Source organism: Lepisosteus oculatus, unplaced genomic scaffold (genome assembly GCF_040954835.1).
Source record: "Lepisosteus oculatus isolate fLepOcu1 unplaced genomic scaffold, fLepOcu1.hap2 HAP2_SCAFFOLD_48, whole genome shotgun sequence".
Classification (NCBI taxonomy): domain Eukaryota; kingdom Metazoa; phylum Chordata; class Actinopteri; order Semionotiformes; family Lepisosteidae; genus Lepisosteus; species Lepisosteus oculatus.
Window position 1 is genome coordinate 39024 of NW_027168020.1, and position 20390 is coordinate 59413.

The 20390-nt window shown below is 50.5% G+C and overlaps 8 non-coding genes across 8 annotated transcripts; 5 read left to right on the forward strand and 3 right to left on the reverse strand.

Moving 5' to 3' along the window:
• The first annotated feature begins 4813 nt into the window (after positions 1-4813).
• Positions 4814-4983, forward strand: LOC138230165 (U1 spliceosomal RNA). Its single transcript, XR_011186204.1, has one exon. It is a non-coding gene; the product is annotated as a U1 spliceosomal RNA (small nuclear RNA).
• Positions 4984-5618: 635 nt separating this feature from the next.
• LOC138230356 (5S ribosomal RNA) lies at positions 5619-5737 on the reverse strand. The gene has a single exon (XR_011186383.1). It is a non-coding gene; the product is annotated as a 5S ribosomal RNA (ribosomal RNA).
• Positions 5738-12664: 6927 nt separating this feature from the next.
• Positions 12665-12834, forward strand: LOC138230169 (U1 spliceosomal RNA). Its single transcript, XR_011186207.1, has one exon. It is a non-coding gene; the product is annotated as a U1 spliceosomal RNA (small nuclear RNA).
• A 636-nt stretch (positions 12835-13470) lies between these two features.
• On the reverse strand, positions 13471-13589 carry LOC138230320 (5S ribosomal RNA). The gene has a single exon (XR_011186350.1). It is a non-coding gene; the product is annotated as a 5S ribosomal RNA (ribosomal RNA).
• A 1807-nt stretch (positions 13590-15396) lies between these two features.
• On the forward strand, positions 15397-15560 carry LOC138230128 (U1 spliceosomal RNA). The gene has a single exon (XR_011186173.1). It is a non-coding gene; the product is annotated as a U1 spliceosomal RNA (small nuclear RNA).
• Positions 15561-16196: 636 nt separating this feature from the next.
• LOC138230097 (5S ribosomal RNA) lies at positions 16197-16315 on the reverse strand. The gene has a single exon (XR_011186142.1). It is a non-coding gene; the product is annotated as a 5S ribosomal RNA (ribosomal RNA).
• A 1290-nt stretch (positions 16316-17605) lies between these two features.
• LOC138230235 (U4 spliceosomal RNA) lies at positions 17606-17746 on the forward strand. Its single transcript, XR_011186269.1, has one exon. It is a non-coding gene; the product is annotated as a U4 spliceosomal RNA (small nuclear RNA).
• Positions 17747-19424: 1678 nt separating this feature from the next.
• Positions 19425-19497, forward strand: trnar-acg (transfer RNA arginine (anticodon ACG)). Its single transcript has one exon. It is a non-coding gene; the product is annotated as a tRNA-Arg (tRNA).
• The last annotated feature ends 893 nt before the right edge of the window (positions 19498-20390 follow it).

Genomic DNA, 20390 nt, shown 5'->3' on the forward strand with positions numbered 1-20390 from the left:
AAAGAGGGAAAGTTCCTGCACTTGAGAAGATCAACTTGCAGCCTCTGACACAGAGAGAGAGGAAAACGGTGCATGTTGTTATGTTCTCGGAACTGGCAAAGACGGAGGACATTCACACCTGGCTTAACCAGTACTGCACCGTCCACCATGGAACTGAGGTTAGAGATGTTGACGGTATAAAAACAGGAGCAAGGAAATTCGAGGTTCGCTTACTACCGGACAATGTAAATGGAGGCTTAAGGCACCTGCCCTCTACAATCCGGCTGGGCGCCTGCAATGGCTATGTTTTTTATGTGGGACAACCAAAGGTGTGTCGGCGCTGTGGTGCTGTGGGACACCTGGCATCTTCCTGCACTGTGAAATGCTGCAAGACCTGTGGCAAACAGGGACATTTAGCCTCTGACTGTTCAATGCTGCCAAAGTGCAATTTATGTGGCTCGGAAGGACACGTTTTTAAGAACTGCCCTCACGCCTACGCCAATAAACTCAAAATGAGAAAGGATGAGGCAGTGCTTGTTTCAGCCAAACCGGCCCGAAAAGCCAAAGCAAACAACAAGTCAAACAAAGAACCCTTGTTGGACAAAGAGTCTCAGCCTCCAGCCAGGATCAGTCCTGCTGTGGCTCCGGGGCCGGTGGAAGAGAAATCCACTACGCTCCCACAACCGCAGACTGCACCAGACAAGCACGAGGGTTTGAAAACCCCCGAGAACAGCGAGGACCCCTCCCCCACTCCTGCTCCTCAGAACGAGGGCCAGTGTGGGGCCCCCCGGTGGAGCGGGTCCAGCGACGATACCCAGGATTCAGCGGAGCTGCTTTTCTCAGACTCTGCAAGTGCTACAGATGCCCTCCTCTCCTCCATCCAGTCCATCACGGAGGATCTGCAACAGCTGGTGGGTGAGGGGGAAGAGGAGACTGGTGCATCGGCTGCACCCCTTTCCCCTCAGTGCTCCCAGGAGCTGGACTTGAGGAAAAGGAAAAATGACTCTGTTTTCTCCCCGAGCGAGGAGGAAGGAGAGAATGGCGATGGGGACAGCTGGAACCCCTCCACCCCTCCCTCTACCCCCTTCCTTGAAATGGACTCCGTGAATGCTTTTACTGCTGCCACCCTGATGAAGGCTCATTCAGAGGATGGCTGGCAGGAAATTGGTAAGAAGAAAAAGAAAAAGAAGAAGGTAACAGGTGAGACCGAAGAGAAATGTGTTTTGTAAAGACTGGTTCCACTTTCTTATGTAATATGGCTCTAAACATAATTTCTCTTAACACCAGAGGTATCAATGACGGAGTTAAATGTCAGTGTGTCTTTGATTACCTCCAGCAGAGAGAGGGAGATGTGTTGATGTTGCAGGAGTGTGCTTTAGCCTATCAAGAGAGGTATAAAAGCTTTGAAGATAGGTGGGATAAAGGGCCTTCTGTTTGGTCAGGGGACAATAACAACAGAGCCTCTGGCGTGGCCATTCTTTTCAAAGGATGGGCTTTCAAATTGAAAAGTATTCAGAGGGTCATAGATGGCAGGTTGCTGTGTGTGGATGTGGAATGGGGGACCGTTAACCTGCGGCTAATCAATGTGTATTGTCCTACTGACGTGGGAGGAAGGGTGGAGCTACTCAAGGCACTCTCTCCCCTATTGTTAAGTAGCACAGACGTGATAGTGGGAGGGGATTTTAATTGTATCTTAGAGCACACAGACAGGCAGTCTAGCTCTCCGATAAAATTGGATTCCAGCTCACTGGCCCTGCAAAACTTAGTTCAAGACTTTAAACTCTCAGACACATATAGATGTATATATCCCACAACAGCAGGATATACATGGTCAGGGAGGAATAGCAGCTCCAGAATTGACTATTGCTTTGTCTCAGAGAGAGTGAAAGTTGTTGGGGTCACTCTTCAGCCTGTCTTCTTCTCAGATCATCAGGCTTTAGGGTGTAGAGTGGAACTCCAGGGCGGGACTGTCTTTGGCCCAGGCCTCTGGAAACTCAACACAAAGCTGCTAGAGAACGAGGGGGTAGTATCCCGCTACAAGGAGAAACTATCACAGTGGCTGTCCTTGCAGTGTCTGTACGGGTCAGTAGGAGAGTGGTGGGAGGAGGTGAAGATGAGGACAAAGACCTTTTTCATGGCTGAGGGAAGGAAGGCTGCTGCCAGACGGAGAGGAGTGCTAGCCAGGAAACAGAGGCAGCTGCAGCGTCTCTACACGATGCTGCACAGTGGCTTCGATGTGCTCGAGGATATCACCCTTTTAAAAAAGGACATCCGGAGCATAGCCGAAGAAAGTAGTCGAGGAGTGCTGTTAAGAGGCAGAGTGCAGTTCTTGGAAGAAAATGAGAAGTGTACTCGCTTCTTTTTCAGGAAAGTGGTAGGCTCCAAGTCTGTCATGGAAAGTGTAGTTGATGAGGAGGGACGAGAGAGAACAGAGCCGAGTGCTATCCTCTCCTGCACCAAGGCCTTCTACTCAAGACTGTACAGCTCTACAGAGGTAAAGGATGAAGAAATTCATTTTTTTACCTCAAAGCTAGAAAACGTTTTGAGTGAAGAAGATAGGGAAGTACTTGAGAGGGATTTGACAGTAGAAGAGCTGAGACAGGCTATGGAGAGCTTACAGAAGGGGAAAACTCCAGGTGCTGACGGGCTCCCTAAAGAATTTTATTGCACCTTTTGGGATCTGCTTCAGGATCCGCTACTGGTCCTATTCGAGGAAAGATATAAGACAGAATTGCTGCCTGACTCCTTAAGAGAAGGCACTATCTCTCTCTTGTTTAAGAAAGGAGCAAAAAATGACATAAAGAACTGGAGACCCCTCAGCCTGTTAGGCGTGGACACTAAGATCCTGTCCAAAGCCCTTTTCCTGCACCTACAAAATGTAGTGGCCTCACTGGTAGGGAAAGAACAGACTTGTGGGATAGCAGGACGCCTGATGAGCGACAACCTGGCCTTGTTGAGGGATGTCTGTCTGTACTCTGAGGATCGCTCCCTCCCTCTTTGCATTTTAGGTGTAGACCTAGAAAAGGCCTTTGACCGCCTAAACCGGCAGTACTTAACATCGGGACTTGAGCACATGAAGTTTGGCCCCATCATGAGAAAGTGGATTAACCTGCTGTACACAGGTAGCAACAGCAGAGTCATGGTTAATGGCAATAGATCACGCCCCTTTGAAGTCTGTTCAGGGGTGAGGCAGGTCTGCCCATTATCCCCCTTGTTATGCGTTTTGGCTATGGAGCCCTTAGCCTGTGCCTTGCGCCAGGATCAGGCCATTAATGGGATACCAGTGCCTGGAAGTGGGGGAGGAGAGGTAAAGACATCTCTATACATGGATGACGTCACCCTGCTCCTCTCTGACAATGCCTCAATTAGCAGAGCTCTGCAGTGCTGTGATCGTTTCTCTTTGGCTTCCTCCGCAAAAATTAACAAATCTAAGAGTGAGATTTTTTATCAGAACTGGAGGGAGCCAAAAGAAGGACATGATCTCAGGCTGCAAGAGAAGAGAATTAAGGTCCTGGGGGTGTATTTTGGAGAAGAGATGGGAACAGTAAATTGGCAGAACAAATTGCCAATCTTAAACAAAAAACTGATGCAATGGAAGGACCGAGACCTCACCATGACAGGGAAGGTGCTGGTGATCAAAGCCGAGCTCTTGCCTGTCTTGAATTTTCTGGCTTCTACCTTCCCAATCCCACACCGTGTTGCGGCGGTGATGAGGAGATTGATGTTTCAATTTCTATGGGGTGGGAAGCAGGAAAGACTCAGAAGGGAAATAATGTACAGGCCGCCACCCTCAGGGGGGAAGTCTGTCCCAGATATTGCTACGAAGCTGCTGTGCATTTTCCTGGCCTCTGTGCTGAGAGGCTTTGCAACAGCACCTGCAGCGCGTACCTGGACTTATTTTTCCAGGCTCTGGGTAGGTAGGGAGGTGTTCAGAGTGTGGGGTGTCAGACCCAAGCTGGACGTCCCACTCTCTGACACATGCCCTGCAATTTATGGGACAGTTAAAAGTTTTCTAAGATCTCACCCAATTGGCCATATTCCCCTCCGAGATGTCAGCGTCCAAAAACTGGAAGATTTCGTTGCACCCCAGAACAATAGGCAGACCCATGTGGGCATTTTAACATCAGCCCAAACAAGGAAGGTGTGGAAACACACATCCTCTAAGTTTCTGTGCAACATTCACAGAGATTTAGCCTGGAGTGTCGTCCACCAGTGCTTACCGGTACGAACTTTCTTGTACCGTAGGGGCCTCACCCCCAGCCCTCGCTGCGTTAGGGTGGGCTGCGGCGAGGAGGAGACTGTATCCCATCTCCTGTGGTCCTGCTTTTTTGCTAAGGCCTTCTGGGCACTGTTTGAAGATTGGTTGCTGGCTCTCTCGCCCCAATTTACCCTGACCGCTGCTTTCGTCATATACGGCATCTCTCCTGTCAAACTTCCTCCTGACGTGTTTGACAGGATCTGGGCCGTGGTGAACAGTGGGAAAGTTGCCCTGTGGAGAGTGAGGAACATGGGGCTGTTCAAAGGCATCGAGATCCCAGTCAAGGCAGCAGGTAGCCTGGCCCTGTTCATCACCCGAGAGAACTATTACCTCAGAGATCTGTGGAGAGAAGGGAGGGAGGAAGCAGAAAATCTGTGGGAAATAGAGAGCATAGGTCAATATCTCAAGAAACTGTGAAAAACATTATCAAGTTTAAGTAAAGAATGTGATTTGCACCAGAAAAAAAGAAAATTGTTGCTATGTAACTGTTACCATGTCAAAATGTAATGAGATGTGATCATATATACTGTTTTAAGTATGTATATGAATGTAAAGCTTTCTGATTTGTGATGTCCTGTATTTTTTTGTGAAAAGAAAATAAAGTTCTTAAAAATCGAAATCGGTTCACCCAGGGCGAGGCTCGGCCATTGCACTCCGGCTGTGCTGACCCCTGCGAATTCCCCAAATGTGGGAATCTCGACTGCATAATTTCTGGTAGTGGGGCACTGCGTTCGCGCTCTCCCCTGATGTGCTTGGTCCAAAATCAGATACAGGAAGGTTAGGACACCACGAGCTGCGTGGCTGCGGAAGGATCCCGGTTCGACAGGAGTGGACGCCGCTGCTGGTTCTCGCTGGCTTTTAGTTAGGGGTCCGGAGAAGCATCTCAAGCTAGTTCCACTACTCCTTCCGGACGTTCATTCCCTTTTCAAAGTCAGTCGTTTTGCTGTAGTCTGCGTTCTTTAGGCTGATTATCGAGGTTAGCCTTTATTTGGTCATGGGGGGCCTCGGTACTGTATGCTGAGTCTAAAGACAGTTTCACCCGTTTTCTGATTGCTCGGTTCTGTACCAGTGCAGACATGTCAAACAGTGAATGGCTGTACCTCTATTGTATCCGTGCTCAATGAATGAAATCGGTAACAAATGAATATATGTCTAGTTATACGAAAAACGAGTGGTTTATCGACTCATCTTCATTTGCAGATTTAGAGGCAGCTTCGATATTCGTTTTACAGACGGGTTTTTTTTTTGAATATGGGTCACACACATGCCACAGCAACAAAACATCTCTAGAGATGAGGCTATAGATCACATTTCCATCCTGCAGGTTTTCCTCCCAAAGCCTACGGCACCAACGGCGACCCCTGCTGGCCGGGAGAGCAAAAGCTTACAGCACCTGGTATTCCCAGGCAGTCTCCCATCCAAGTACTAACCAGGCCCGACGCCGCTTAGCTTCCGAGATCAGACGAGATCAGGCGTGTTCAGGGTGGTGTGGCCGTAAGCGAAAGCCCCGGCGCCTGACTCGCTACTTGAAGCTGTGTGTGGCGGGGGTTCCGTGCCCCCCGAGCGGGACTGAAGGATCGTTCGTGTGCAACTCTTTGGAAAGGAGCTGCTTTCCAAATCGCATTGCGTGCCTGGATGTTGGCGAATGCGCTCCCTTGTGTTGGCTCGTCCCGCACTGGAGGAGGACAAACAATCTGCACGGAGGAGCACCAGGCAAGTCTTCACCAGACAAAAACCTCCAGTGCACAGCACTCTGGAAACATTTCGGGGCTTTCGCGTGTTTATTTCAGCACGTAAAGCGCACCGGTCCAACACGTCGGCCGGGCGCGCGGCGCCTCCGCCCTCTTGTGGCCTTGCGGCGTCAGAGCAAGTGGCTCCTTCTCGCTGCCCTTCCGCTGTGTTGCAGGACCCGGAGCGCGCACTTTGTGGGGGGCGGGGGACCGCGTTCGCGCTCTGCCCCCGGTCTCTTGCGCGAGTACTAAATCTCACGGACAGGGGGGCCTCGTCATTGATTGTTACAGGTGAGACGGGGATTAGGAGGAGACCCCGACTGATGGGTAAAGGGGAGCACTAACACCAGAGGGACACCCACGGCGTCTCTTTTTGAGAGACGCCCTGGGGTTTCCTAATGGCCAAGGAGGGTCGGGACCTCGGTTTGACGCCTCCCCCGAAGGTCGGCGCCTGTTTGTGCAGCAGAGTGTCGCCATCAGGAGGCTGGGGCGTAAGAGAGCCACACAGCCCGCAGGGTGAGCGCTCCCTACTGGTCCCAGTCACACCTCTTGCAGGAGCAGCAGCAACCGGAGCTTTTCCGGGGTGGAATCTCCCATCCGGGTGCCGGCCAGGCTCACACCTGCTGGGCTGCCCCGGGGGTGAGCCCAGTCGAGAGTCGCAGGGCCAGATCTAGTCACCGGGGAGAAACGATACAAGTGAAGGATTGCTCGGCTCTCGGCACTTGAAAAGACCGACAAATGTCTCGTTCCCGCCGGAGCTGAATGTACCCGCATGTGTGGTGTCGTCTTCTTCCCCCGCCCCGCTGTGTTTGCTGTATTGTCTCTGAAGCCGGCCCCCCCGAGACGAGACGGGCTGTTCCTGTGCCCCAATTAACACTTTACAGGTGCCATTCCCCGGCATTGTGGCCATTGTCGGTGCTCACACGCGATAAGATAAGGCGGAGGAGAGCGGGGCATGCCCAGCGGCAGACATTCAAGGAGGGGGCAGTGCGAGGTGAGGTGAGGTGCGACACGCCGGAGCCCCGACGCAGCTAATGCGGAGCACTTGTTGGACTGGCATCGAAAGGACGTGTGCGCACGGAGCGAGCCTTCCCTGCGGCGGAGCGCGGGAACTTTCTCCCCCCCTCCCGCTGCAGGAGTTGTGTGCACTGCAGCGGTGCCGAGAGAAAAGCACAGAAGGCAGCAGGCTCTGGAGAGCAGGTAAGAGACGGAGCCTTGTGGGCAGGCGAGCAGGCCCGTTTTTTGGAAATTGCTGAAAAGGTTTGTTCGGTGTGTGGCAGGCGCACGTCGCGAGCTTGCGTGGCGATCTGCCGGTCTGGAGTTATGCAAATGAGGCCGAATTGCATCCCGGGACATGCTGCGAATGCGCAACGGCGACTGCAGATGTGTAGGAAACGGCACGCTCGTTTTCTCGTTTTGCCCACACTTTTGAGTGTTAGTGTGGCGTGTGAGTGTGTGAAAGAGTGGGCCCAGCAGGAGGCGGTGGCGTGCGGGGCGAGGAGGTGGCCTAGGCTGCGTGATTTGTGCTGTGGGTGCGGGCCGCTTGCAGGGGCCTGTTTAACTCATACTTACCTGGCAGGGGAGATACCTTGATCAGCCTGTAGGTGGAGTAGTTGGATTGTTTTTCTTTTGTTGGAAGCAGTGTTCGATTTGCAGTTTTTGAAATGGCAACCTTTGGATCCCGTAAGAATGCTGTACGTTTTGAGCTCTTGGATGACCTCTTCATGGATCGTATGCAGTTCAGCAGAAAAGTGTTACAGAAGGAACTTGGCTTTGAACCTCGGCACTTGGATTTCATCTTCGCTCTCCCAGGTCAGAAAGCATTTGAGGTTGTATTTGCTACCTATCCTCTGTTTGAACAATGCGTGGATGTGTTTGAGGCAAAAAGAGGCAAAGTTCCTGCACTTGAGAAGATCAACTTGCAGCCTCTGACACAGAGAGAGAGGAAAACGGTGCATGTTGTTATGTTCTCGGAACTGGCAAAGACGGAGGACATTCACACCTGGCTTAACCAGTACTGCACCGTCCACCATGGAACTGAGGTTAGAGATGTTGATGGTATAAAAACAGGAGCAAGGAAATTCGAGGTTCGCTTGCTACCGGACAGCGTAAATGGAGGCTTAAGGCACCTGCCCTCTACAATCCGGCTGGGCGCCTGCAATGGCTATGTGTTTTATGTGGGACAACCAAAGGTGTGTCGGCGCTGTGGTGCTGTGGGACACCTGGCATCGTCCTGCACTGTGAAATGCTGCAAGACCTGTGGCAAACAGGGACATTTAGCCTCTGACTGTTCAATGCTGCCAAAGTGCAATTTATGTGGCTCGGAAGGACACGTTTTTAAGAACTGCCCTCACGCCTACGCCAATAAACTCAAAATGAGAAAGGATGAGGCAGTGCTTGTTTCAGCCAAACCGGCCCGAAAATCCAAAGCAAACAACAAGTCAAACAAAGAACCCTTGTTGGACAAAGACTCTCAGCCTCCAGCCAGGATCAGTCCTGCTGTGGCTCCGGGGCTGGTGGAAGAGAAATCCACTACGCCCCCACAACCGCAGACTGCACCAGACAAGCACGAGGGTTTGAAAACCCCCGAGAACAGCGAGGACCCCTCCCCCACTCCTGCTCCTCAGAACGAGGGCCAGTGTGGGGCCCCCCGGTGGAGCGGGTCCAGCGAGGATACCCAGGATTCAGCGGAGCTGCTTTTCTCAGACTCTGCAAGTGCTACAGATGCCCTCCTCTCCTCCATCCAGTCCATCACGGAGGATCTGCAGCAGCTGGTGGGTGAGGGGGAAGAGGAGACTGGTGCATCGGCTGCACCCCTTTCCCCTCAGTGCTCCCAGGAGCTGGACTTGAGGAAAAGAAAAAATGACTCTGTTTTCTCCCCGAGCGAGGAGGAAGGAGAGCATGGCGATGGGGACAGCTGGAACCTCTCCACCCCTCCCTCTACCCCCTTCCTTGAAATGGACTCTGTGAACGCTTTTACTGCTGCCACCCTGATGAAGGCTCATTCAGAGGATGGCTGGCAGGAAATTGGTAAGAAGAAAAAGAAAAAGAAAAAGGTAACAGGTGAGACCGAAGAGAAATGTGTTTTGTAAAGACTGGTTCCACTTTCTTATGTAATATGGCTCTTAACATAATTTCTCTTAACACAAGAGGTATCAATGACAGAGTTAAATGCCAGTCTGTCTTTGATTACCTCCAGCAGAGAGAGGGAGATGTGTTGATGTTGCAGGAGTGTGCTTTAGCCTATCAAGAGAGGTATAAAAGTTTTGAAGATAGGTGGGATAAAGGGCCTTCTGTTTGGTCAGGGGACAATAACAACAGAGCCTCTGGCGTGGCCATTCTTTTCAAAGGATGGGCATTCAAATTGAAAAGTATTCAGAGGGTCATAGATGGCAGGTTGCTGTGTGTGGATGTGGAATGGGGGACCGTTAACCTGCGGCTAATCAATGTGTATTGCCCTACTGACGTAGGAGGAAGGGTGGAGCTACTCAAGGCACTCTCCCCCCTATTGTTATGCAGCACAGACGTGATAGTGGGAGGGGATTTTAATTGTATCTTAGAGCACACAGACAGGCAGTCTAGCTCGCCGATAAAATTGGATTCCAGCTCACTGGCCCTGCAAAACTTAGTTCAAGACTTTAAACTCTCAGACACATATAGATGTATATATCCCACAACAGCAGGATATACATGGTCAGGGAGGAATAGCAGCTCCAGAATTGACTATTGCTTTGTCTCAGAGAGAGTGAAAGTTGTTGGGGTCACTCTTCAGCCTGTCTTCTTCTCAGATCATCAGGCTTTAGGGTGTAGAGTGGAACTCCAGGGCGGGACTGTCTTTGGCCCAGGCCTCTGGAAACTCAACACAAAGCTGCTAGAGAACGAGGGGGTAGTATCCCGCTACAAGGAGAAACTATCACAGTGGCTGTCCTTGCAGTGTCTGTACGGGTCAGTAGGAGAGTGGTGGGAGGAGGTGAAGGTGAGGACAAAGGCCTTTTTCATGGCTGAGGGAAGGAAGGCTGCTGCCAGACGGAGAGGAGTGCTAGCCAGGAAACAGAGGCAGCTGCAGCGTCTCTACACGATGCTGCACAGTGGCTTCGATGTGCTCGAGGATATCGCCCTTTTAAAAAAGGACATCCGGAGCATAGCCGAAGAAAGTAGTCGAGGAGTGCTGTTAAGAAGCAGAGTGCAGTTCTTGGAAGAAAATGAGAAGTGTACTCGCTTCTTTTTCAGGAAAGTGGTAGGCTCCAAGACTGTCATGGAAAGTGTAGTTGATGAGGAGGGACGAGAGAGAACAGAGCCGAGTGCTATCCTCTCCTGCACCGAGGCCTTCTACTCAAGACTGTACAGCTCTACAGAGGTAAAGGATGAAGATATTCATTTTTTTACCTCAAAGCTAGAAAACATTTTGAGTGAAGAAGATAGGGAAGTACTTGAGAGGGATTTGACAGTAGAAGAGCTGAGACAGGCTATGGAGAGCTTACAGAAGGGGAAAACTCCGGGTGCTGACGGGCTCCCTAAAGAATTTTATTGCACCTTTTGGGATCTGCTTCAGGATCCGCTACTGCTCCTATTCGAGGAAAGCTACAAGACAGAATTGCTGCCTGACTCCTTAAGAGAAGGCACTATCTCTCTCTTGTTTAAGAAAGGAGCAAAAAATGACATAAAGAACTGGAGACCCCTCAGCCTGTTAGGCGTGGACACTAACATCCTGTCCAAAGCCCTTTTCCTGCGCCTACAAAATGTAGTGGCCTCACTGGTAGGGAAAGAACAGACTTGTGGGATAGCAGGACGCCTGATGAGCGACAACCTGGCCTTGTTGAGGGATGTCTGTCTGTACTCTGAGGATCGCTCCCTCCCTCTGTGCATTTTAGGTGTAGACCTAGAAAAGGCCTTTGACCGCCTAAACCGGCAGTACTTAACATCGGTACTTGAGCACATGAAGTTTGGCCCCATCATGAGAAAGTGGATTAACCTGCTGTACATAGGTAGCAACAGCAGAGTCATGGTTAATGGCAATAGATCACGCACCTTTGAAGTCTGTTCAGGGGTGAGGCAGGGCTGCCCATTATCCCCCTTGTTATTCGTTTTGGCTATGGAGCCCTTAGCCTGTGCCTTGCGCCAGGATCAGGCCATTAATGGGATACCAGTGCCTGGAAGTGGGGGAGGAGAGGTAAAGACATCTCTATACATGGATGACGTCACCCTGCTCCTCTCTGACAATGCCTCAATTAGCAGAGCTCTGCAGTGCTGTGATCGGTTCTCTTTGGCTTCCTCCGCAAAAATTAACACATCTAAGAGTGAGATTTTTTATCAGAACTGGAGGGAGCCAAAAGAAGGACATGATCTCAGGCTGCAAGAGAAGAGAATTAAGGTCCTGGGGGTGTATTTTGGAGAAGAGATGGGAACAGTAAATTGGCAGAACAAATTGCCAATCTTAAACAAAAAACTGATGCAATGGAAGGACCGAGACCTCACCATGACAGGGAAGGTGCTGGTCATCAAAGCCGATCTCTTGCCTGTCTTGAATTTTCTGGCTTCTACCTTCCCAATCCCACACCGTGTTGCGGCGGTGCTGAGGAGATTGATGTTTCAATTTCTATGGGGTGGGAAGCAGGAAAGACTCAGAAGGGAAATAATGTACAGGCCGCTACCCTCAGGGGGGAAGTCTGTCCCAGATATTGCTACGAAGCTGCTGTGCATTTTCCTGGCCTCTGTGCTGAGAGGCTTTGCAACAGCACCTGCAGCGCGTACCTGGACTTATTTTTCCAGGCTCTGGGTAGGTAGGGAGGTGTTCAGAGTGTGGGGTGTCAGACCCAAGCTGGACGTCCCACTCTCTGACACATGCCCTGCAATTTATGGGACAGTTAAAAGTTTTCTAAGATCTCACCCAATTGGCCATATTCCCCTCCGAGATGTCAGCGTCCAAAAACTGGAAGATTTCGTAGCACCCCAGAACAATAGGCAGACCCCTGTGGGCATTTTAACATCAGCCCAAACAAGGAAGGTGTGGAAACACACATCCTCTAAATTTCTGTGCAACATTCACAGAGATTTAGCCTGGAGTGTCGTCCACCAGTGCTTACCGGTACGAACTTTCTTGTACCGTAGGGGCCTCACCCCCAGCCCTCGCTGCGTTAGGGTGGGCTGCGGCGAGGAGGAGACTGTGACCCATCTCCTGTGGTCCTGCTTTTTTGCTAAGGCCTTCTGGGCACAGTTTGAAGATTGGTTGCAGGCTCGCTCGCCCCAATTTACCCTGACCGCTGCTTTCATCATATACGGCATCTCTCCTGTCAAACTTCCCCCTGACGTGTTTGACAGGATCTGGGCCGTGGTGAACAGTGGGAAAGACGCCCTGTGGAGAGTGAGGAACATGGGGCTGTTCAAAGGCATCGAGGTCCCAGTCAAGGCAGCAGGTAGCCTGGCCCTGTTCATCACCCGAGAGAACTATTACCTCAGAGATCTGTGGAGAGAAGGGAGGGAGGAAGCAGAAAATCTGTGGGAAATAGAGGGCATTGGAGAGTATCTCAAGAAACTGTGAAAAACATTATCATGTTTAAATAAAGAATGTGATTTGCACCAGAAAAAAAGAAAATTGTTGCTATGTAACTGTTACCGTGTCAAAATGTAATGAGATGTGATCATATATACTGTTTTAAGTATGTATATTAATGTAAAGCTTTCTGATTTGTGATTTCCTGTATTTTTTTGTGAAAAGAAAATAAAGTTCTTAAAAATCGAAATCGGTTCACCCAGGGCGAGGCTCGGCCATTGCACTCCGGCTGTGTTGACCCCTGCGAATTCCCCAAATGTGGGAATCTCGACTGCATAATTTCTAAAAGTGGGGGACTGCGTTCGCGCTCTCCCCTGATGTGCTTGGTCCAAAATCAGATACGGGAGGGTTAGGACACCACGAGCTGCGTGGCTGCGGAAGGATCCCGGTTCGACAGGAGTGGACGCCGCTGCTGGTTCTCGCTGGCTTTTAGTTAGGGGTCCGGAGAAGCATCTCAAGCTAGTTCCACTACTCCTTCCGGACGTTCATTCCCTTTTCAAAGTCAGTCGTTTTGCTGTAGTCTGCGTTCTTTAGGCTGATTATCGAGGTTAGCCTTTATTTGGTCATGGGGGGCCTCGGTACTGTATGCTGAGTCTAAAGACAGTTTCACCCGTTTTCTGATTGCTCGGTTCTGTACCAGTGCAGACATGTCAAACAGTGAATGGCTGTACCTCTACTGTATCCATGCTCAATGAATGAAATCGGTAACAAATGAATATATGTCTAGTTATACGAAAAACGAGTGGTTTATCGACTCATCTTCATTTGCAGATTTAGAGGCAGCTTCGATATTCGTTTTACAGACGGGTTTTTTTTTTTGAATATGGGTCACACACATGCCACAGCAACAAAACATCTCTAGAGATGAGGCTATAGATCACCTTTCCATCCTGCAGGTTTTCCTCCCAAAGCCTACGGCACCAACGGCGACCCCTGCTGGCCGGGAGAGCAAAAGCTTACAGCACCTGGTATTCCCAGGCAGTCTCCCATCCAAGTACTAACCAGGCCCGACGCTGCTTAGCTTCCGAGATCAGATGAGATCGGGCGTGTTCAAGGTGGTGTGGCCGTAAGCAAAAGCCCCGGCGCCTGACTCGCTACTTGAAGCTGTGTGTGGCGGGGGTTCCGTGCCCCCCGAGCGGGACTGAAGGATCGTTCGTGTGCAACTCTTTGGAAAGGAGCTGCTTTCCAAATCGCATTGCGTGCCTGGATGTTGGCGAATGCGCTCCCTTGTGTTGGCTCGTCCCGCACTGGAGGAGGACAAACAATCTGCACGGAGGAGCACCAGGCAAGTCTTCACCAGACAAGAACCTCCAGTGCACAGCACTCTGGAAACATTTCGGGGCTTTCGCGTGTTTATTTCAGCACGTAAAGCGCACCGGTCCAACACGTCGGCCGGGCGCGCGGCGCCTCCGCCCTCTTGTGGCCTTGCGGCGTCAGAGCAAGAGGCTCCTTCTCGCTGCCCTTCCGCTGTGTTGCAGGGCCCCGAGAGGGAACCCGGAGCGCGCACTTTGTGGGGGGCGGGGGACCGCGTTCGCGCTCTGCCCCCGGTCTCTTGCGCGAGTACTAAATCTCACGGACAGGGGGGCCTCGTCATTGATTGTTACAGGTGAGACGGGGATTAGGAGGAGACCCCGACTGATGGGTAAAGGGGAGCACTAACACCAGAGGGACACCCACGGCGTCTCTTTTTGAGAGACGCCCTGGGGTTTCCTAATGGCCAAGGAGGGTCGGGACCTCGGTTTGACGCCTCCCCCGAATGTCAGCGCCTGTTTGTGCAGCAGAGTGTCGCCATCAGGAGGCTGGGGCGTAAGAAAGCCACACAGCCCGCAGGGTGAGCGCTCCCTACTGTTCCCAGTCACACCTCTTGCAGGAGCAGCAGCAACCGGAGCTTTTCCGGGGTGGAATCTCCCATCCGGGTGCCGGCCAGGCTCACACCTGCTGGGCTGCCCCGGGGGTGAGCCCAGTCGAGAGTCGCAGGGCCAGATCTAGTCACCGGGGAGAAACGATACAAGTGAAGGATTGCTCGGCTCTCGGCACTTGAAAAGACCGACAAATGTCTCGTTCCCGCCGGAGCTGAATGTACCCGCATGTGTGGTGTCGTCTTCTTCCCCCGCCCCGCTGTGTTTGCTGTATTGTCTCTGAAGCCGGCCCCCCCGAGACGAGACGGGCTGTTCCTGTGCCCCAATTAACACTTTACAGGTGCCATTCCCCGGCATTGTGGCCATTGTCGGTGCTCACACGCGATAAGATAAGGCGGAGGAGAGCGGGGCATGCCCAGCGGCAGACATTCAAGGAGGGGGCAGTGCGAGGTGAGGTGAGGTGCGACACGCCGGAGCCCCGACGCAGCTAATGCGGAGCACTTGTTGGACTGGCATCGAAAGGACGTGTGCGCACGGAGCGAGCCTTCCCTGCGGCGGAGCGCGGGAACTTTCTCCCCCCCTCCCACTGCAGGAGTTGTGTGCACTGCAGCGGTGCCGAGAGAAAAGCACAGAAGGCAGCAGGCTCTGGAGAGCAGGTAAGAGACGGAGCCTTGTGGGAAGGCGAGCAGGCCCGTTTTTTGGAAATTGCTGAAAAGGTTTGTTCGGTGTGTGGCAGGCGCACGTCGCGAGCTTGCGTGGCGATCTGCCGGTCTGGAGTTATGCAAATGAGGCCGAATTGCATCCCGGGACATGCTGCGAATGCGCAACGGCGACTGCAGATATGTAGGAAACGGCGCGCTCGTTTTCTCGTTTTGCCCACACTTTTGAGTGTTAGTGTGGCGTGTGAGTGTGTGAAAGAGTGGGCCCAGCAGGAGGCGGTGGCGTGCGGGGCGAGGAGGTGGCCTAGGCTGCGTGATTTGTGCTGTGGGTGCGGGCCGCTTGCAGGGGCCTGTTTAACTCATACTTACCTGGCAGGGGAGATACCTTGATCAAGAAGGAGGTTCACCCAGGGCGAGGCTCGGCCATTGCACTCCGGCTGTGTTGACCCCTGCGAATTCCCCAAATGTGGGAATCTCGACTGCATAATTTCTAGAAGTGGGGGACTGCGTTCGCGCTCTCCCCTGATGTGCTTGGTCCAAAATCAGATACGGGAGGGTTAGGACACCACGAGCTGCGTGGCTGCGGAAGGATCCCGGTTCGACAGGAGTGGACGCCGCTGCTGGTTCTCGCTGGCTTTTAGTTAGGGGTCCGGAGAAGCATCTCAAGCTAGTTCCACTACTCCTTCCGGACGTTCATTCCCTTTTCAAAGTCAGTCGTTTTGCTGTAGTCTGCGTTCTTTAGGCTGATTATCGAGGTTAGCCTTTATTTGGTCATGGGGGGCCTCGGTACTGTATGCTGAGTCTAAAGACAGTTTCACCCGTTTTCTGATTGCTCGGTTCTGTACCAGTGCAGACATGTCAAACAGTGAATGGCTGTACCTCTACTGTATCCATGCTCAATGAATGAAATCGGTAACAAATGAATATATGTCTAGTTATACGAAAAACGAGTGGTTTATCGACTCATCTTCATTTGCAGATTTAGAGGCAGCTTCGATATTCGTTTTACAGACGGGTTTTTTTTTTTGAATATGGGTCACACACATGCCACAGCAACAAAACATCTCTAGAGATGAGGCTATAGATCACCTTTCCATCCTGCAGGTTTTCCTCCCAAAGCCTACGGCACCAACGGTGACCCCTGCTGGCCGGGAGAGCAAGAGCTTATAGCACCTGGTATTCCCAGGCGGTCTCCCATCCAAGTACTAACCAGGCCCGACCCTGCTTAGCTTCCAAGATCAGATGAGATCGGGCGTGTTCAGGGTGGTGTGGCCGTAAGCGAAAGCCCTGGCGCCTGACTCGCTACTTGAAGCTGTGTGTGGCGGGGGCTCCTTGCTGCCAGAGCGGGACAGAAGGATCGTTCGTGTGCAACTCTTTGGAAAGGAGCTGCTTTCCAAATCGCATTGCGTGCCTGGATGTTGGCGAATGCGCTCCCTTGTGTTGGCTCGTCCCGCACTGGAGGAGGACAAAGAATCTGCACGGAGGAGCACCAGGCAAGTCTTCAGTGCACAGCACTCTGGAAACATTTCGGGGCTGTCGCGTGTTTATTTCAGCACGTAAAGCGCATCGGTCCAACACTTCGGCCGGGCGCGCGGCGCCTCCGCCCTCTTGCTGCCCCTGCAGCTGCTTCACTTTTCCCTTTAGTTGCCATCGATTTTTTTGTAGTGCTATACATATACGATTGAGGTATCTTAGAGTTCTCCTTCGAAGACCCAGCACTCTCTTTTCTTTTCCCAGTGTTACTCATATCGGACTTTTTAAACCTAAAAAAAAATCGTTTTTTTTTCTTTCAATTATAACTGAAGTTTAAACAACTAGTGTTAAGTCCTTATTTTTCTGTAGTCAAAAAAAGCAAAAATTAACATTCAGGTCATGAAAAACTCAAAAAAACTCCCCAACCACTAAACTTTACCTCCCACCTGAGCGCCATCTTGAACGCCCCTACCACCAGAGAATGCTCACGATTTCGGAAGCTGTCTCCGGGACGTGCTGATTCCACACATCCTGAATAAATCATGATATTGTTAGTTGCTGTAGCTAGACGTTCAAATGAGTTTCATGGCCAGATAGACTGTTCCCTCCAGCGGTATAATATTGCAGTGAGACAGCACGATGCCTGCAAGACTGTCACGCTAAACGCCACAGATTGTGTTTGTCCGTTCGTGTCAGTCGTCCCGCAGCCACGGGAAGTGGGACACAAACATGCTGCAATGCTTTCAAGACGTTAGGATTTGTTTGTGCAACATCCAAGAGGAGTACTTGTGGCTTGAATGTGAACTGTACGTGCCCGCCCCCTTTCCTCTGTAGTGCATGAGTTCCTCCCGGCATGCCCTTCGTCATTGTTCTGTCATCTTGTATTTAAAGGGTTGTATTTCTGCTGCTGAAAATAAGCAACGGTTTTCTCACAACGCCCTTTGTTCCCAACGGAGCCCTTGTCTGTCATGAAATTCTTCAAAACCTCAAGCTAGAAGAAGAAGAAGACGACAAATATGAAGCGTTATAGCAACGACATGCCATGACACGATCGATAACGATTTCCATAGGATCCCCGCGGTTGCCTGGCAACCGTCAGCTTTGCGTAGTGGCAGTATCGTAGCCTGTGAGGGTTAGCCGAGGCGTGATTATTGCTAGTTGAAAACTTTTCCAATACCCCGCTTCCGCCGGTTTGCAATACAATCGGCGAAAGTAATTTTTGACAGTCTCGTCAGAGACTGAGCAAGGTGTTTAAAGACAGATTTGGTCACGGTGATATCATGGTAGAAAGAAACGAACTTGTTACGTGTCAACAGAAACGCTCTTTAGCTCTTTCAGCTTTATGCAGAGAACAGCGTCTGTCGAGATTACTTTTGTGTCAGCGCGAAACGCCGTGTGCTTGTCAGTATGATTTCATATTGCTCGTAGCGGCGCCTGGCTTTTGTCTGTCAAACGTTAGGTTGCGCTTCTTCATGCTGCATCGTCGGCATGAGTGGAGCATTTTAAACGTCTGTACTTACTGCGCCCCATAAGAAATCGTTTGTCCCCATTCAAAAGAGATTGTGCGATGTCCTGCAGCGTTCGCAAAGCAAACCTTTGACAGTTTGAAAAGAGGAATTTATTCTGCTTCCTGTGCGTGCAGTAGTTACAAAGTTGAACGTCTTTACACGATCTGCTGCAGTTTTCAGTGGGTGGGCTTTGTCAAATGGCTTGGAAAAACGCACTGTGTTTCTGCTCGGGAAACATCATGAGCAGTGTCCTGCATGTTTTCTGTGTATAGCTGTCTTTTAACGCATACAGAATTCATTCGAAATCATTGATTTCTCCAATTAACAAGGGTCTCTTTTTGAACCTGCCAGAAGCATTCTTTCAATGTAACAGATTTACTCCGGGGAAGGGCAGCATGACATTGAGAGTAGCTCAAGCTTTCAGCACCTTTATCTGACTGCATGTATGCAGACACTGCTCAGAATCCCCTGTAAGATTCTCCTTCAATTCCGTTTTGCAGTGCTTTAGCTCTTTCAAAAGGCTTCGCTTTGCTAGTCACAATCCAAGGCTCATGACAGCATTTGAAAACATTCGTAACTGCGTTGGCCGGGAATCGAACCTAGGTTAACTGCTTTGAAGGCAGCTATGCGCAACACTGGCTCGCTCCAGAATAAATCTCACGTCGAGGGCATATTTTTTTCCATTTTACCGTGAGTCGGGCTCAGCTGCACACAGGAGAGAGCAGAGCAATGAGGTCACGGGGACAGGGGAGTCACACGCTGGCGGTTTGAATACGCGGAAGATCACTGAGGGATCCTCAGTATATGGACTCTCCGTGCGCCATCAGTCCGCACTCCGGACTCTGAATTCTGCCATCCGAGTTAAGATCTCGGCGGAACCTGAGGCGCAGTTCCTTCTTAAAACGTAATCTGGTGAGCATTTCTAGAATCGTACTTGTATAGATGCAGCCTTTAATGTGTTGCTAGGTTAAAATTGATGACTTCTTGTATTTCAGTAGGCAACTGCCCTCTTGATTTCGGATTTAATTTCTTTATTACAGGGGCGCTTTTATGAAGACAGAGTCATGTTCAGGTACTTTGCTTGATGGAGGAAGCTCATTTCGGACTCTGTGATCTGCTCACCTGGAAAGGTCTGCTGTACTACTACAAGAGAGAAGTAGAGTCTGGAAGAATGGACAATTTTATGATGCTTTGGAAGATAATGTTTTTTTTTTCTTTGAAATCGAAATGAATCAGAATATCAGTGCAAAAGACAAACTCTTGGTTTGGTTTAAAGAGATATGGTTTTAAAACAGACAAAATGTAGAAAACAGGTGTTTCTCACTTTTGGAAAAGAATGGACCGGGGGTAATATTTTACTAGGTGCAGTGCTCATCTCACTGGGTTACAGTCCTGCAGTGTCACACCAGGGCCAGTGGCGCAATGGATAACGCGTCTGACTACGGATCAGGAGATTGCAGGTTCGACTCCTGCCTGGCTCGGGTCGTTTTTAAACACATCGGGCTACTCCCTAAGTAGTCTGTGCTACTTACTGCATTGTAATCGTACCCAGTAAGATATTTCCTTCATGTAAATGAACTGCACCTGACAGCTTTAGAAAAACACCTGGGCTCAGTACGGTGCTGAGAGCTTAGCGTTGCTGTTCTAATTAGCACGCACTGCATCGGCTATGAGCCCGAACTTTTCAATTATTCCGATCAGTAAGTCAACACGTAGTCCACATGAACGGTAGAAATATTCTCTTGTCTGTCTCTTGTTTGTATAGAACTGAATGTCCCTGACAATGTACTGTTAGTTTTAATTGAAGAACGGCATTTGTGTTCAAATATACCAGACAAGTTTATGTAACTGCTCATGCGACACTCAGTTGTAATTAGTCAAGAAAAAAAAGTCGAACAACAGCTGCGGGTTTGATTCTGAACGTATGAGATTGCAGCGCCTTTTACTTCCATTGACAAATGATAGAGATTCGAAGAGAGATCCTTCAGACCAGCAAGCAAACCCACGGCTATTTCGGTTTTCTATCTAGGCAACGTTGGTGTCTGCAATAGCATACATGAAAGCGTGATGCAATTTCTGTGGCTACATTTGTTGCACGTCATGCACAGTAAGAGTGTTTCTAACACCAAATAAAAAGTCAACAATTAGCGATCACGCCTTCTCCTCAGTTAACCCACTGAAACCCTTGCTGTTAACAGTTCTTTACTGCGTGCTTTACCAGCACCTACATATCGTGTCGGTTCTTTCAGCTTTATTCATTAGGTTTTCAAAGGCATAAGTAGAGCACCAGAGGTGTGAACGCAAAATGTGTGGTTATCTGAAGAATTGCTTCCCATGGCGGCGGGTCCAAGTGATTTCGCGTTGTTATAGTACC